We start from the raw sequence: 17,134 nt of genomic DNA, 5'->3' as shown, positions 1-17,134 counted from the left end.
AAAAATCCTAATTTTAGATGAAAATTGCAGATGGCACTTAGTGGTTTTTGCATCTGAACTCTTCATATATATATCTATATATATATATATCTATATATATATATATATATATATATATATATATATATATATATATATATATATATATATATATATATATATTCATGTGAGGAAAAAATATAAGTCAAGTCACAAGTCAAGTCACTTTTATTGTCACAGCACATGTGCCTTGGTGAGTGAAATTCTTGGGAGCTTGCTCCAGAAATTGCAGAAACAGTTAACATATAACCAAGACTTCAACAGGTGAAAGTGTGCAATATGCACATACATATGGTCAGTACACACCGTGTACTATTAGACAAACTTACAGTTAACACTACACATTATACGCAATATGTATATACATACAGTTAGCACTACAGATTAAACACTATACAAGGAATGTACACTATACACTACACTGTACAATGTACTATGTACCATAAAATGTACACTATACACAGAATGTACACGTTCTGCATTCTGTAAACATATACACGCATAAAAATATGCTACGGTGCAACAGAGTGTACGTGAACTGGATACAGAAATGTCATGAATGTGCATTGGATGGTATTCAGTGGTAACGGGTAGATTGTTGTATTAAATGCAGTGTGTATGTTTAGTCCAGTGTTGAGCTGTAAACGTTAAAGTGTTAAAGTTAAAGTGCAGTGTGTGGCATACCATATTGAGGGAGTATGCTCTAGGGTGCTGTAGGGTGTATTAGTTCTGATTGTTCATTAGTCTGATTGCCTGAGGGAAACAGCTATCCCTCAGTCGGCTAGTGCGGGATCGGATGCTGCGGAGACGTCTTCCTGAGGGCAGCAGAGAGAGCAGTCCGTGGGATGGGTGGCTGGAGTCACTGATGATCCTCCGGGCTTTCCTTATACTCTGTCTGGTGTAGATCTCCTGGAGGGAGGGAAGCTCACCTCCAATAATGTGGCTGGCAGTTCGCACGACCCTTTTCAGAGTTTTAAGGTTGCCAGCGGTGCTGTTTCCGAACCAGGCAGTGATGCAGCCCGTCAGGATGCTCTCTATAGTGCATGTGTAGAATGTTCTGAGGATGCTGGGGCTCATTCCAAACTTCCTCAGCTGTCTCCGGAAGAAGAGGCGCTGGTGTTTCTTCTTCAGCACTGCATCAGTGTGTGTAGACCAGGTGAGATCCTCACTGATGTTAACGCCGAGGAACTTGAAGCTGCTCACCCGCTCCACAGGTGTCCTGTCGATGGTGATGGGTGTGTGTTCTCTGCTCTTTCTCCTGAAAGCCACCACCAGCTCCTTGGTCTTTTCGATGTTGAGTGAGAGGTGGTTCTCCTGACACCATTTAGTCAGGGTGCTCACCTCCTCTCTGTAGGCTGTCTCATTGTTGTTGGTGATCAGGCCTATCACCGTTGTGTCATCAGCGAATTTGATGATGACGTTGGAGCTGTGTGTGGCTGTACAGTCATGTGTGTACAGGGAATGCAGGAGTGGGCTGAGGACACAGCCCTGAGGAACACCAGTGTTGAGGGTCAGCAGGGTATATAAAATATGCAACATATAAAATATGTTCAAATCAAATACCTAGATTTAGTAGATTTTGAGTAAAGCCAATAAATTCAAAATTACATTCTTCCTCTCCTTTCCTTCCTAAACATTCTGGATTGTGTAGGTGGAACAGAGGCATGCATAATCCCCCTTGAGTCATGTGCCAGCTCTCTGTGTTTACTTGATAAGTGGTGAGATAATAATGGACCGAGTGGACACAAATTTTATTTCACAATTTACTGACACTTCCACAAATGTGGAAGAATGGTGGAAGGCAAAATATATACATTTATTACCATCAATAAGAGCAGTCAGGGGCTGTAAGGAGCAGATTAGTGGCTCCTCTTGTCATGGTTGGTGAACGCGTACCTTTCAAAAGCTCTCAGTTATCTGGTGAGGAGGTCAAGTGTGCAAGGGCTCCTCTCATGTGATCCACATCAATAGGTTTGCTATGAAGGATTCTTCAAATTAAGGAGATTTCAGTATTCCAATAGGAAGTTTTGGTAACAGCAGTGCTGAGGAGTTACTAACTAAAATAGTGACACTATTGCTAACAAGACATGCAGGTAAAATATTTCTATCTTTTTTTTTAATTTTGACTGATGTTATTTTAAAATGATTTATTTAAATTTTATATATTTTTTAATTTAATTAATTATTAGCTTTTCATTAAACTCATGAACCCCCTGCAGTTCCTTTACGAACCTCAGTTCGGGAAACCTTGACATAATATGTAAAGCACTTCACTTTGTTAATTACAACGAATGGAATATATTTTCTTACTATTTGTATTTTTATATTTTTATATTAACATGGTACCAAATTAACCAACTGAAATCAATGTGATAAAAAAGTCAAGTAAAAAACTATTAAAAATGATGAATTATTAATTAATTATTAATAAATTATATGATTATATTAACTAAAATGTGTAATGTAAACGATTATGTTAACTACAATTTTTGTCATGTAATTTGGAATCTGTAACGGACTACAGTTTGCAAGTAATCTACCCAGCTCAACTGGTTCATTCCAATGGTTCATGTAAATAAAACACCATTCACCAGTTTGGGTTCCTGTGTGTACTGCTGACATAAGTAGGGTGGTGTTTCTTTTCTAATAGTGTAAACATTTGATTAGGTGTCACCTGAATCAAATGTTCATTCATTTTAAACTCCTTGTTGTAGTTTGTGTCAGTTCTGTGTGTGTAGGTGTGGGTTTCTTCTGGTGTCCCTGAAAATCCAAAGGCACGAGAAACTAAATTGCTTGTTGGTGTGTGAGAGAGACTATGTGTGTGCTAACTGCCCATCCATCTAAAGATGCCCAAACCAGAACCTGCTGGCCAGAGTTGGCCCCTGATGAACTTTGATTTGACTCTCCATGCTATAACACAAAAGTAGGGGAAAATAAGAGGGAAAAACATGCCATTGAAGCATGTATCCATTTCCAATGTATTTTTTCCTTTTTTAAACAGTAGAGAAAAAAAAAAAGGGGGGGGGGGGGGGGGAACGATTGTTGTATTTTTATGTTGAAAACCAAAATGTAAATTATAACGGTACACACAAAACGCTGACCGAAAAAGTTAAATATTGATTTCTTTTCAGATTTAATTAATTTTTGCACCTTTAAAGGAGCAATTTCAATTTCCCTTTCTCTTTGGAGTGTTACAAGCTGTTCGTGCATAGATAAGATCCCTAAAGTTGCAAAAACTGAAGTCTCAAATCCAAAGAGATATTCAATAACACTTTCTGTGAATCCCGTATTTATAATACATTATAAGGGTATTCTTAAGGCATTATAATGAATGCATAATATATATATATATATATATATAATGTGGTATAATATTCATAAGAGCAGTTTTAATATATTATAATATTTATTTGTGGTTATAGCTCTTAAGATGGTGCATAACATAACAAAAACGTTGCATCCACTTTTACAATGGATGATACTTCTTATAGTTATAATGCATTATAAGTCTCATATCTTGCCATTTTTCTTATGCTTCTTTACTTAAAGAGGTCAAAGACCACTTATAAGTATACTGTGAGTGTCGTCAGGCCTCCTTTAGCTATAAAGAGAGTTATCTTTACTGAGGCCTACACTCGCAAATCATTTTTCAGGTTGTAGGCTCTCTGTTAGCCGCCTTGCACAGTATCATATGTGTGGGTAGAATACTAGATTTTTAGGCTCTCTGGGAGCCTCATTGGCTAATGACTTGCTATGACTTGACATAATTGGTGTGGAGTGTTGCTAGGCCTCCTCTCATTTGAGAGATGTTGTATTTAGGCCTCCACTCTGCCAGTTAGCTCTGAGTATTAGGCTCTGTGAACCTCCTTGGATGCGGGTCTGAATAAGAACATAGTTAGGCTTCCTCTCTCCTCTTGAGGCCTTCGTTCTTGAGAAGCCCCAGTCTATGATCGCGTTGCTGATGCTGGGCTGAGGACTCCTTTGAGTCTTTGACTTAGCTCAGCCAATAAGGTACTCATCCCTTCAGAATGGTGGTGTGGGTATACCAAGGTTTCCTGAGAATAGGGAACAAGATGCTGCATCCACTAGAAGGTGCTATGGGAAATGCCCCCAGCATGACCGGTGTCTGAAGAATAGTGTCCAAACATGACAATGGACTTGACATTTTCAGACGCGAGTATAAAAAAGCCTCCGTCATCCAGTTCTTGTCTGAAGGACACATGCAGGAATACTCAAGTTTTCAAGCCCATGTCAAGTTCATTGTGTTTAGACATGCTTCAGACACCGGTCATGCTGGAGGCATTCCCCATAGCACACTTTGTACCATGGTTACATGTGTAACCTGAGGCATTTTTCTCCCCGTTCTCAGAATCCTGTAAACAAACAGGTAAGACTGTTATTATTCACGTCTGCATTCTCTGTTATCTGTTAATCCTGTGACTCCATGTGTGTGAAAGATTTATCTGGATTCTGTTACTGTTCAGTGTATATTTTATAACACTTAGAGACAGGAAAGTATGCCTACTTATTTTTGCAGTTAATTTAGATAAATATTTCACCATAGAATGTCACAATTCAAAATTGACCAATTAAATTTCCACGGAGCTGTGTAACAAAAACTGGTTATATGCTGACAAGTGACAGAAATGTCATTTCAGTATAAATACAGCATCAGAGCAGGTAAATCAATCTCATTCCAGATTCAGGTGTGATGCACAAGCATCTGTCCTTTCTCAGTCATGAATGTGTACTGAAAATAAATGCACTGAATTCATAATAATAGATATGAAATTTTGGAGGAAGGGCATACAAAGAATGCAGAAATATACGTAAATGGAAGAATTCAACAAAATATCAGCTGTGGCATAACATAATTACACATATCTTATTGCTCTGTCAAGCAAAACTGCTTCCGTTTTGTTGTGGACTAATTCTTTTATGTGTTAATTATATTGTTTTGTAATTTGTATTTATATTATCAACTTTTGTTTGCTTGGAAAATGATGTTGTGTTGTGCACCAAAGGGCCATTGATCCAATTGTTTTGTACAGAGAAAGAAGATAATACAGATGAAGAGGGAACAGAAAGATTCTCACCTCCGTATACACAGTGTCTTAAAGGAGTAGTTCACCTAAACATAACAATTCTGTTATTGTTTTCTCCTTCTCACAGCATTCAGAAACCTGAGAGGTATTTTTTTCTTATGTGGTCCACAAAGATATAACACTGTTTTGAAATTGTCTTTTCTGAAAGTCAAAAAGGGGTCCAATATTGTTTACACCCCAACTTTCTCAAAGATATCTATTTCCACGGAAGAAATAGAGTCATACAGGTTTGGAACAACACGCGGTGAGTAATTTTTCTCTGAATTTTCATTTTATTTAAACAATCCCTTTAAGTAATTCTAAGGGCAGTAATTCTTTAGACATACTGAAATCTAAACTTATTTACACAAAACTGATAGACTTATCAGAAAAAGTCAAAACAATTATCATCATCCCATTCCTTCTCTCTCTGTCTTCTATCAAAAGCTTTTTCTGTCTCTTAATGGTGTCATGATGTGACTTCTCATCAAGGTCTGGTGCCTTGGTATTTCTTTTTCCCACATCATCATCATCATCATCTCCACTCTGTCATTCAGTCAGTCTTTTGTGTATCACAGTGCAGCGCCTCTTATTTCCAGATAAACAGCATGACACACTAACACAGCAGTGCCCAGTCGGCCAGTTCTAATTAATTGCAGCTAATGAGGAGCAGCATTAGCATATCAATACTCCTTTCGTGTCAGCTCTATCCATGCATGGACAACACAGTCTCATCTCTAGCAGAAGAAAAAGCATATGGTTGATACCCCACAAAAACACCATTAATTAAATAAGATCCCCTCATGAAACAACCTCTGCTTCTCTGTCTTTCTTTCTTTTCTTTTTTTTAACTAACACTCATTTGGTCCACTGTTCTTTGTAGAATGCTTCACAGACCCGGTGAAGAATTCACATTCACATCAGCTGCATTTTCTACCCTATTCTCTCTGTCTTTGATTGGATAATGGAAATCAATGTGGTTTTTGTATAGTACAGTAAAGTCTCCCCATCAATACTATGCAGCTGAAAATGATACACGGTTTTCAGATGGAGCACAGGGCCATTTATTTTAATGCAACCATTTTTAGGAGCATTGCCAAATTTGAGTTTTGTTTATAAGTTTACTGTAGGCTGCTGCCTCCTAGTAAGGAAGATATATATATTATATTATATTATACAGTATATTATACAGTCCGAACAGTTCCTGCAACTGTTTCCACTTGTCTGTGTTTGTTCTGATTTTATCTTTTTCAATTACATTGTTTCTGCCTTTATGCATGAGTCACTGAATCATTCATTCAGCTGATTCAATCAAAACACCACTCCATTCAGTAAAAAATGACACTAGAATTATAGATGCATCAATTTGCCCAATTCTTTCACTGAACATCATTATGAGGGAATCATTTAATCATTCACTCAATAAATTAATTCAAACCATTGAACTATTCAACTATTCTATTAAATTTAGTCACTTCTTATGAAAGCTGCTGATATTGGCGCTTCCCCCCCTTATTCATGTCAGAGACAAAGCTCAACAGAAAAAAAAAACCACGTTCAAAAAGTCTCATGATACTCAACCGGGCTGCTTGGATATGACGTGACATTTTCTTCATCTGTGTATTTATTCATCAAAGACTCACTCTCACATTTAAACAAGTTTAGGTGGCTTGCTAACACAGGGCTTATTAAGTAGCCATCTTAAAAGACTGACTTCCTGTTATGTTTTAATGGATGGCATTTTTGATGCATCTTACAGGGTGTCTTGTTCAGTTCCACTACACTTTAAGGAATGGTGACAAAAAGCTGCATTAATTAGCTTACTTAATTACATGTTATCCAAAACATATTCTCCATTGGTGTAATTAACAAAAAAATAAAATAAATAACATCTTTTTTTTAACATCAACATTTTAACATCTTTTTTTTTTTTTTTTTTTTTGGGACACAGTTTCATCTTGAAGGAGGTAATGTTGCTAATTGGAATAATTTTTGTGTGTTCAGCAATTATGTGCACTTTTCCTTCTCCAAGTCAAACCATGAGAAATGTACGTTTCCAGTTGTAGATTTAATAGAAACTTTTACAAAGTATTTAGTGGTTTTGTAAATGTGATAATACTTAAAAGACCTCTGAAAAGGCAAAATACAGAGACATGCCCACATGGTAAACTGACTCAAGGAATTTTTCATGAATATTCACATTAATGACAGAAACATCAAAGACGGAAACAACAAACAACACATCAAACAAAAGACAACACATCATTTAGAATTTTAGTGAGTCAAATGTACAGCTTGTTGAGATTGTAACCTGCCACATTATTTTGGAAATGACTTCACTCTGCCATCCTCTTCAACCTCAGTAATCTTGAATTCATCATGCTGAACAAGAGCATAAAGTTGCTCTGAGACAGATATGATTTGTCTGGACATTAAAATACTGCAAACAGGTACATGTGTGGTATTAAAACTGGCTAACAGCATCTTTAAGTAGAGCTAAAAATGGGAATATCTAATTAATAGTTAGTGATGCTTATCTCTAATGATTATAATTTTTTTTCTCCAAACACATTTTTAGAGCCTTCGCCTTCCAGACTCTCCTCTGTTCTTCTGTTTCCACACCACACTTCTTTGAACTGTTATTATCTCATCTGATCTGTTAAACTGATATGTTGGAGGCATCGCCGTAATGAAACTTTATGCCTAAATGAGATGCTTTGCTCTGACAATATAACTGCTTCAATAAGACATTGCCTTACAAACTGCTGTAACAAACAAACAAAAGGAGAAACAGATGGTTTCATAAAATTAGATGAAGCTGAAACAGTAAAGTGCAAAAACCATTTGACAAAAGTAATCGGAAAATGCTGCAGTACATATTTTATGTAAGGGGTTTCATAAAGTTTAACACCAGCTGTTTGACAACACATGATTAATTGTAGTTCATTAGGAGTATCTGAAGAGGATTTATTGGATTTTCAAACAATTCCAGGGACCTGCAAATATGAGGACCCCCTAGTGAGGAGCTATATTCATCTATACAGAACCAATTATTTTGTTTGTGAAAAATTGCAAACAGACACAATGGGCTAACAATTACGTTACATATTTAATCACTGTTTGTATTATCAAAACTTCAAGAATTGTATTTTTCCATTTTGGAAGTAGTTTTATATTATATATATATATATATATATATATATATATATATACAGTACAGACCAAAAGTTTGGACACACCTTCTCATTCAAAGAGTTTTCTTTATTTTAATGACTATGAAAATTGTAGAGTCACACTGAAGGCATCAGGGGCTATCTGACCAAGAAGGAGAGTGATGGGGTGCTGCGCCAGATGACCTGGCCTCCACAGTCACCGGACCTGAACCCAATCGAGATGGTTTAGGGGTGAGCTGGACCGCAGACAGAAGGCAAAAGGGCCAACAAGTGCTAAGCATCTCTCGGGGAACTCCTTCAAGACTGTTGGAAGACCATTTCAGGTGACTACCTCTTGAAGCTCATCAAGAGAATGCCAAGAGTGTGCAAAGCAGTAATCAAAGCAAAAGGTGGCTACTTTAAAGAACCTAAAATATGACATATTTTCTTTTTTGTTATGTATATAATTCCATATATAATTCCACATGTGTTAATTCATAGTTTTGATGCCTTCAGTGTGACTCTACAATTTTCATAGTCATGAAAATAAAGAAAACTCTTTGAATGAGATGGTGTGTCCAAACTTTTGGTCTGTACTATATATGAATATTTGTTGTTGATTGATTTATTTATTGATTGATTATTTTATTGTTCTGTGGGATGTGTTGTGGGAAAGGTGGAAAATAATAAAAATCAATAGGAGCATTGTTTACTCTTTTTGTATGTAAATTGTCACTCTTTTCTTCCTTCAATATATATATATATATATATATATATATATATATAAATAATAAATCCAGTCCGGTCCCTCGGTAGAAATTAATGAACTAAAGTTGTGTGGACTACATTTCAAGTGATATAATGCTACATTTCTCCAAATCTGTTTCTGATGGAGAATCAAATGTATCTACATCTTCTATGAATTGAAGGTAATTTTTTTTGAGTTAACCAAAAAGATATAGTTGTTGAAGTATAAGTTGAAGATTTATTTTATTTTATTGTTTAAACCCAGTTTTCCTTATTCTTTTTTTTTCCTCATAGCAACTTCTGAAACCTCACGACTTTGTTTTCCCATAAACATTTTCCTTGCACTTTTTTTCTTTATTCATTTATTGCTCTTTGTATTTATTTCATATTAATTTTTCCCTTTCAGTGTCTTGCTCCCATCCAATCTCAGATTCTTCCAAATCTCTCTCTTCTCCCACATTCTTTCTTCATTTCTTTCTGATCTTCTCCTGCATCATCCCTCCCTTCTCTCTGCACACCAGTCCCTGCTCATCTTCTTAATCTTCTTACACAATTTGCATATTTTCTCTGTAGTTTTATTCACTCACACTCTTTTTTCCCTTCTCTCAGGTTACATTTTAATAATACAAATCTGTTCTATATTTGTCAACTTTGTGATGATCCTACATTTATGAATATAATTGAATATGTTCCAGTCTTTGGAAGCTGGTGCCAGAGGGCCTGAAAATAACACAGGGGCATCTGGAGCCCCACTTTATAGATCTAGATTTCAATCATAATGAAAGCCTTTTGCCATGTCATTTGCCCTGGGGGCTCCCGTCCTCCAGTTCTCTGACCAATAGATGTTGTAGTGAAGAAATGTGTCAGCTTTCAAAGGGTAGATGAGCATATATCATCTCAGAATAACAGGTCAAAAACATCCATGCAGTGCCTCAGTGTTTACTGAACACTAATCGAACAGTTAGACCACACAAAGTGTTACAAAATAATCATGGTGTTTATGCTATTATGTATCATATTTCACTTAAAAGCTAATTTTATTTGTAAAGGTTTATGATTCACAATTACTGATGGTATTTGGATTTTGTTGGTACTGCTAACTGAAAAAAGGGTGATAGTTTTAAAGTTAATATGGCTGACAACTTTCCACCAAGTGTAAAATTCTGAGCTTTGTTATAGTTATAACATTATTTATATACTATTATTTTATAGTATTTATTAATTCTGAATCTGAATTAGATTTTCAGTTTTTATTTTCATTTTGGTTTTGGTAAGTAAAATTGTATATATTCATATGTATATTTCAATGTAGCTTTATTTTTTTTATTTATTTTATTTTTTCAAATTTTTATTTTATTATTATTATTATTTTTTTTTTGTAATTTAAAACATTTTATTTAAGTTAGTTGCCAAGGTAGCATTTTTCAGTTTATTTATTTCTTTTATTTTTATTTCAGCTTTATTTAAATTAACAAAACAGTATTTCATATTTAGTTTTACTTTTATTTAACAATAACAACACTGAGTTTTATTACAAAATAAACAATAATGGCATAACCGGGTAAATGTTTTGTAATTATTAAAGAAAATAAATTAAATCTAACAATAAAAATAGCTATCTACTTACACACTGACCTTTTTTATTTTAATTTTTTTTTTATATGTATATATATATCTGTTGTATTATATTTATATTATTGCATTACTATTCATGAATGATACACAAGAAGGGATCACGTTGCAAAGGGAAATTGATTAACCTATAAAAATGACATAACAGTCTACCTATATTCATAATCAATCTATATATTTGAGCCACCAGTTGTTTCAATTCAGAAAGGGTGTGCCCCCTGAACATCATATTGTCTAGGGCCTCCTCGGTAGACCTTACATCGGGCACCCTCTTTGATCAGGGCCCTTTGAATCATCCTAACCTTCCCCTCATTAGGGCACCCCTGACTCAGACTTCCTTGGACTGTTTTTCTAGACAGACAAACTACTGATCTAGTTGGTCTTAATGACATTACTGCCGTTTCCCATAATGCAGAGGAGCTTGCCTTCATGGAAACATTCATTGTCTGTGAAATCTCCCCCTGTCCAAGTCCTTGAAAAAGGTCATCGAGCAATGGCAAGAAAAAAAATGCAGTGTATGTTTTTCGTCAATTTGCTTGTGTTTTCCACAGTGGTCTTATATTTAGCTTGTACTTTCATCTTTTCCTCAGATTTTGATGCTTTGCTCTGTTTCACAGACTGCTGATCTACATTACTCCTGATGGCTTGTTTTCCTCCTTTGATGTTGCAGTGCTCTTAAAAGTCTTTCCGAAGCCGAAGAATGAAGTGCTTCATATCTATATACTGCCGTAGTGCTCATACACTCTGCTTGCGATCCATATTTCATTGATTCACTATGATTCTACACATTTGTTAGATGCTCGTGAATTGCAGGCCCTCTGCAGTAAAAGACTCTGTTTTGTTCGTCTTCTCCAGTGAATCGAAATTCTCTATGTGCATAACATGTCTTCACAGGCTAAATATTTCACACTTAGGGAGAGACGGCATCAAAAATAGAAAAATGCTGCATTTTACCACAATGTTAGTCACTGTTGTGCACAGTTTATTTCATCGTTAGTTTTTTTTATATAAATGGTTCAGAGATCTTTTTCGTTATGCTTTCCTTCCACTGCCAATCTAAATGAACGCTCCTGATAAAGAAATGATTCAACAGGTTATAAAAGCAGCAGATCCTGGGTGTTTATACTCTGCCTGTGAGACATGTCGTCAGGAATGAGTACAGGATTCCTGACTGGAGCCCGTCAGGATTGTGCTGTAATGATTCTAATCCATGAAGAGGAAGGGATGATTCTGGAGGGCTTCATTATAAATACTTTAATGTGCTAATGTCTGTGGATTTTTTTTTTTTTTTTTTTTTACCAATGGAGATCAATTTGTTACAGAATATATATATATATATATATATATATATATATATATATATATATAGAGAGAGAGAGAGAGAGAGAGAGAGAGAGAGAGAGATATTAGATCTCATGATTTAGACTTTTGTTCTTGCAGTTCTCAAAATTGAACCCATAGCAACTGAATTTTAAATTTATGTCTTGCAATTTCTATTACTCAAAAAAAAAAAAAAAAAAAAAAAAACACGGGACTATAACAATAATCATCATTATAATGTTGCAATTGTTATTTGTTATAGTTGTGGTTTGGACTTCCCTATTCTCAATTTTTTTTGTGTGTATTTGGTGTAATGCAATGTGTTAATGCAGTTTAAGGTTAAAAAACACATTATTTTCCATATAATGCTGAAAAGCGATGTGTTAAGTTTCCACAGACTGTGATGATTTGGGGTGCAGTGTCATCTGCTGGTGTTGGTCCATTGTGTTTTTTGAAAACTAGTGTGACTGCATCCTTTTACCAAGAAATCTTGGAGCACTTTATGCTTCCTTCTGCTGACCAGCTTTTTGAAGATGCTGATTTCATTTTCCAGCTGGATTTGATGAGCAGATGAGCTGAAGACCACTGTCAAAGAAACCTGGGCTTCCATACCACCTCAGCAGTGCTGAAGTATTACAATTTGTTAAGATATTAATTAAATTGGTGGGGTTTTGTTAAATGTGAGCCAAAATCATCACAATGAAAATAACCAAAGACTTAAACTACTTCAGTCTGTGTGAATTGAATTTATTTAATACACAAGTTTTACAATTTGAGTTGAATTACTGAAATAAATGAACTTTTCCACAACATTCTAATTTATTGAGATGCACCTGTACATAACCGAGATGATCAAAAGGTTGCCAGCAGTGTTGGGAGAAATGCATTACAAAAGTAATGCATTACAGTAACACATTACTTTTTGCTGTAACGCAGTAATGCAGTAGTGTAAGGCATTACTAATCAATTTTCAGGAGATGGACGAAGCGCATCTTGTCATTTTACAATTGCATATGGCATTAGAGTTTACATATTGTACCGTTGTGTCTAATATGAATAGACCCAAGCAATTTACAGATATTGGCAGATAATCACTTATACCTCTACCATACTTTTAACAGACTTGGATAGTTTGTGATTCTGGTTGTCATCCTTTCTTGCAATGTCTTGAGCCTTCACTTTGCCAATTATAAGCTATATTAGTATATTAGATAACCCACAGTCATTATGCTACACCATATCGCCCTCTACTGGATGTAAAATGCTCTGCAGTAGTTCTACTTCTGTAGTCATTTTGGTGTAATACAGTAATAAAAAAAAGTAATAGTAGGAGTATAAAAGTAATACAGGAGTCATGTAACGAATTACAATTCTATTCTGAGACAGTAATATTGTAAGGTATGGAATTACTTTTAAATGACAGTAACAAGTTATATATAATGTATTACAGTTTGGAAGTAACTTGCACAATACTGGTTGCCAGACATGTTAGTTTTTTTTAATAAACAGAAAATAAAATTACTTGCATCATGTTTAGTACTATGCCATTTCTTGGATGTATGAATTGTTTCGTGGTTAGTTGGATAAGTTACAAAAATCTAAAAACAAACTGATGAGGTTAGTTTTAGGGTTTAGTAATTTTACACATGTTGATGTTTCCCATTTTAAGCATCTTGATTGGTTACCTATGGAAAGCAGAATAGAACACACCAAACAGCAACTGTTATAATAACAATTAACAAAATTGTTATAACACTAGGTGAAGTCTTATGGATATTACATTATTTTATTTAAAAACTTTCGGTAGGTCTTTTGAATACTCTGTTGCACAAGTATGGATTAAGTTTTCTTTGGATATTAAAATATATGAATATGGCTAGTTTTAGTGTAAATGTCAAAGTTGGCCTCTTAAGTAGTTTTTATCATTTTAATTTTTTTTTAATTTAATTTTTTTTTTGGGGGGGGGGGGGGGTGTTTGTATTAGTATATGCAGTGTTGTATGGGTTTAATTGTGATTGTACATTTTGTAAATGTAGAATCTTATTGTAATCTGTGGTATATGGCAGATATATAAGAGAATGCAGAAGTAATGTTTCTGCAGTAAGTGCAGGGGTTAGTTTGAGTCACTGGGATTGCAACATGCTTGATTTGGCCTGCTGAATTGTGAGAGCTATAAGAGGATTCCAGTGGTTGCTGGCCAGCTTTAATCAATGCAGAACTACAAATGTCTACAGCCACAGATTATGCAGGGATAACATGACAAGGACCCAGTGCTGCCAGCCTTACTAACACATGGGGCACTGTAACAGAGGTGGAAAGTAACTAATTACAAATACTTGTGTTACAATACTGAAGTACATTTTGACTTTTTTTTCTACTTTGAGTATAATTAAATTGTGGTACTTTTTCTTTTACATGAGCTGAATAAAACAATTAAACTTTGTGTTACGATCTCTTCTGAGTTGCAAAACAAAATAAGGGAGTCACCCACACACCACGGGCTAATTAATAAATGGATTTATTAATCCGGTATGACAGAACACCATTAAGAATCAGTGTAAATGATAATCAGTGTGTCAGTAGATGAGTGCAAATGTATACGGAAGTCAGCAGTCCAACCATCCCAGAGGAAATTACAATGTCACTTGCAATCGCCACTTGCACTCTCCACTACCTGTGACGTCACTTGCAATCAACACAAATCGTGTGTGTTGCCAATGGAGACAAGAAGCTGTGGTGGTGATTAAACCTAATTTAGTACTGTAACGTACAGGGTCCTGCAAGAAAAAGACAAGACCGGCAAATCCGTGGCCAGAACAGCAGAATATGCTTGCGCAAAGTCTCTCGCTAAGCGTTGAAAAACATAAACACTTAACATGGCTTAATGTATTAAGATGCTATTAAAATATCAAATTAAATATACAGTTCATTATTTTAATGAATATGTATATAGTATTTTCCTCAAATACCGCAAAATGTTGCATAATGGACTAAGATGATAAAGGCCAAACTAAATATGCTTCTCTGCATTATTAAAACACATAACCATGTACTGGCAAGCAGGTGAGCACAGAATAAACGCAACACGCAGTTTCGCGTTAAGCATTTTTCCAAATAGAATAAACTGTCTACAACTCGTTTATATCACTGTCTTTGTCCATTAAGCTACATTATGTGTTTTATTAATAATGATTTTCTATAGGAGGAAAACTTTTAATGTACAATTTAACACACTGCGTTCTGTACTCGTCTGCTTGCCTGTATGTAGTTGATCCTTTTAAAATCACTTAATGCATTTCATAAGAATTGTCTTTATCATCTTAGTCTGTTATTAGGCCACATTAAGTGTTTTGCTGTATGGGGACAAAGTTTGCCAATTGTGTTCATAGCCATCTGCTTGCCTTGTAGCAGACATGGGGACTTGTGACTTGGTGACTTGGACTCGAGTCGACTCGAGTCGCTATTTTTATGACTTGTGACTTGACTTGACAAAAAATAAAATACTTGAGACTTGACTCGGACTTGGAAGTTAAAGACTCGGGACTTGACTTGACTTGAGACAGGATGACTTGAATGACTTGAGTGTTAATCACATTAAGTTTTCAGTTTGAATATAAAATATATAAATTATTTAAAAAAAATAAAATTGATTACTCAGCTAGAGCGCAGGCTGAGAATCGCGTTGTCATGTCATGACATCATCAGTCATGCCCTCTCTACCTTACGCAGACCACGCCCACTTAGATCAGATAACACATCACATCAACATCTCAGCTTGAGGGGTACTGAGGGTCATCGCTTTTGTCGTCAATAATTCGCGCCTAAAAACGCGTGGAAATCGCTAGTCGCGCCGCTTTCTCATTGTTTCCAAAGCGCTCGGGCAGTTGCCCCCCTGAGGCGTCGAGCGCGTCGCGACCGCGTTGCTTCCATTATGAGCGCGCATACCGGTGGCGCATACATGGTGGGATAGGCCACATCGTGCTCGGCTTGCAGACAAGACTCTCGAATCTTATATTTTGCAAGTGCAATACCTTGTAATAGAGGTAATGACTTACGGATGTACTCTGAGAGAGAGATTGTGTGTGTGTGTGTGTGTGTGTGTGTGTGTGAGAGAGAGAGAGAGAGAGAGAGAGAGAGTGAGTGAGAGAGAAACACACTCGTGCTTCTCCTGATGAAGGAAACCCAAACTGAGTCTGACTCCAATCACAACCCCAACATTCAGAAACTAATTGACAAAAATCTGAAGTATAATTATGATGAAAAAGGAAAAAAATGAATTTGAGCTCCAAACCAAACTCCAGTGTTATTCGGCCCTAAACAGAACCACAAAACTGGCAAATTACTTATCACTTAAGCAATTAAAAGAAAGACATATCCTTTCAAAATATCGGCTCAGTGATCATGATTTGGAAATAGAGATTGGTAGACATAAAAGATCCTGGCTACCGAGAGAAGAGAGACTGTGCAAACACTGTGAGCTGAATCAAACAGAGGATGAGAAACACTTCCCAAATACAGCACTACAAGAGAAACATTCTTCCCACAGTTTGAAGCTTTGAATCCTTCATTCTTGTCTCTAAATGACTCAGAGAAACTACTCTATATACTTGGAGAGAATGAGACGGCAGTCACAATAGCTGCCAAAGCATATGGCTGCCCACTGCTCCGGGTGTGTGTTCACAGTGTGTGTGTGTGTGTTCACTGCTCTGTGTGTGTGTACTTCGGATGGGTTAAATGCAGAGCACGAATTCTGAGTATGGGTCACCATACTCGGCCGAATGTCATGTCATGTCACGTCACGTCGTTTGAGTGAGAGAGAGAGGGGGGGGGGGGGTGTTCAGAGAGGAGTCTGTTGGATGTTTAGCTGTTATTTGTTTTATGGACTCAATGTTGAAAATGTTAAACATTTCTGTTGGCAGAAGTGAAAAATAAATAATTTTATGAAGTTACAATTTTGTTTGATTCCATGATGTATTTTACTGAACATGAGTATTTACAATGCAAATCCAAATTATTTTAATTTACTGTTACTTATATCTTGTCTTTTAACTTTATTAAGATCAGATTCTGCAGGTAAAATTACAATAATAAGGTGACTTGACTTGGACTTGACTTGACTTACTACAGGACTTGACTTGACTTGACTTGACATAGCTTGTG

This window comes from Carassius carassius, chromosome 2 (genome assembly GCF_963082965.1).
Source record: "Carassius carassius chromosome 2, fCarCar2.1, whole genome shotgun sequence".
Taxonomy (NCBI): Eukaryota; Metazoa; Chordata; class Actinopteri; order Cypriniformes; family Cyprinidae; genus Carassius; species Carassius carassius.
This window is presented reverse-complemented; position numbering follows the sequence as displayed.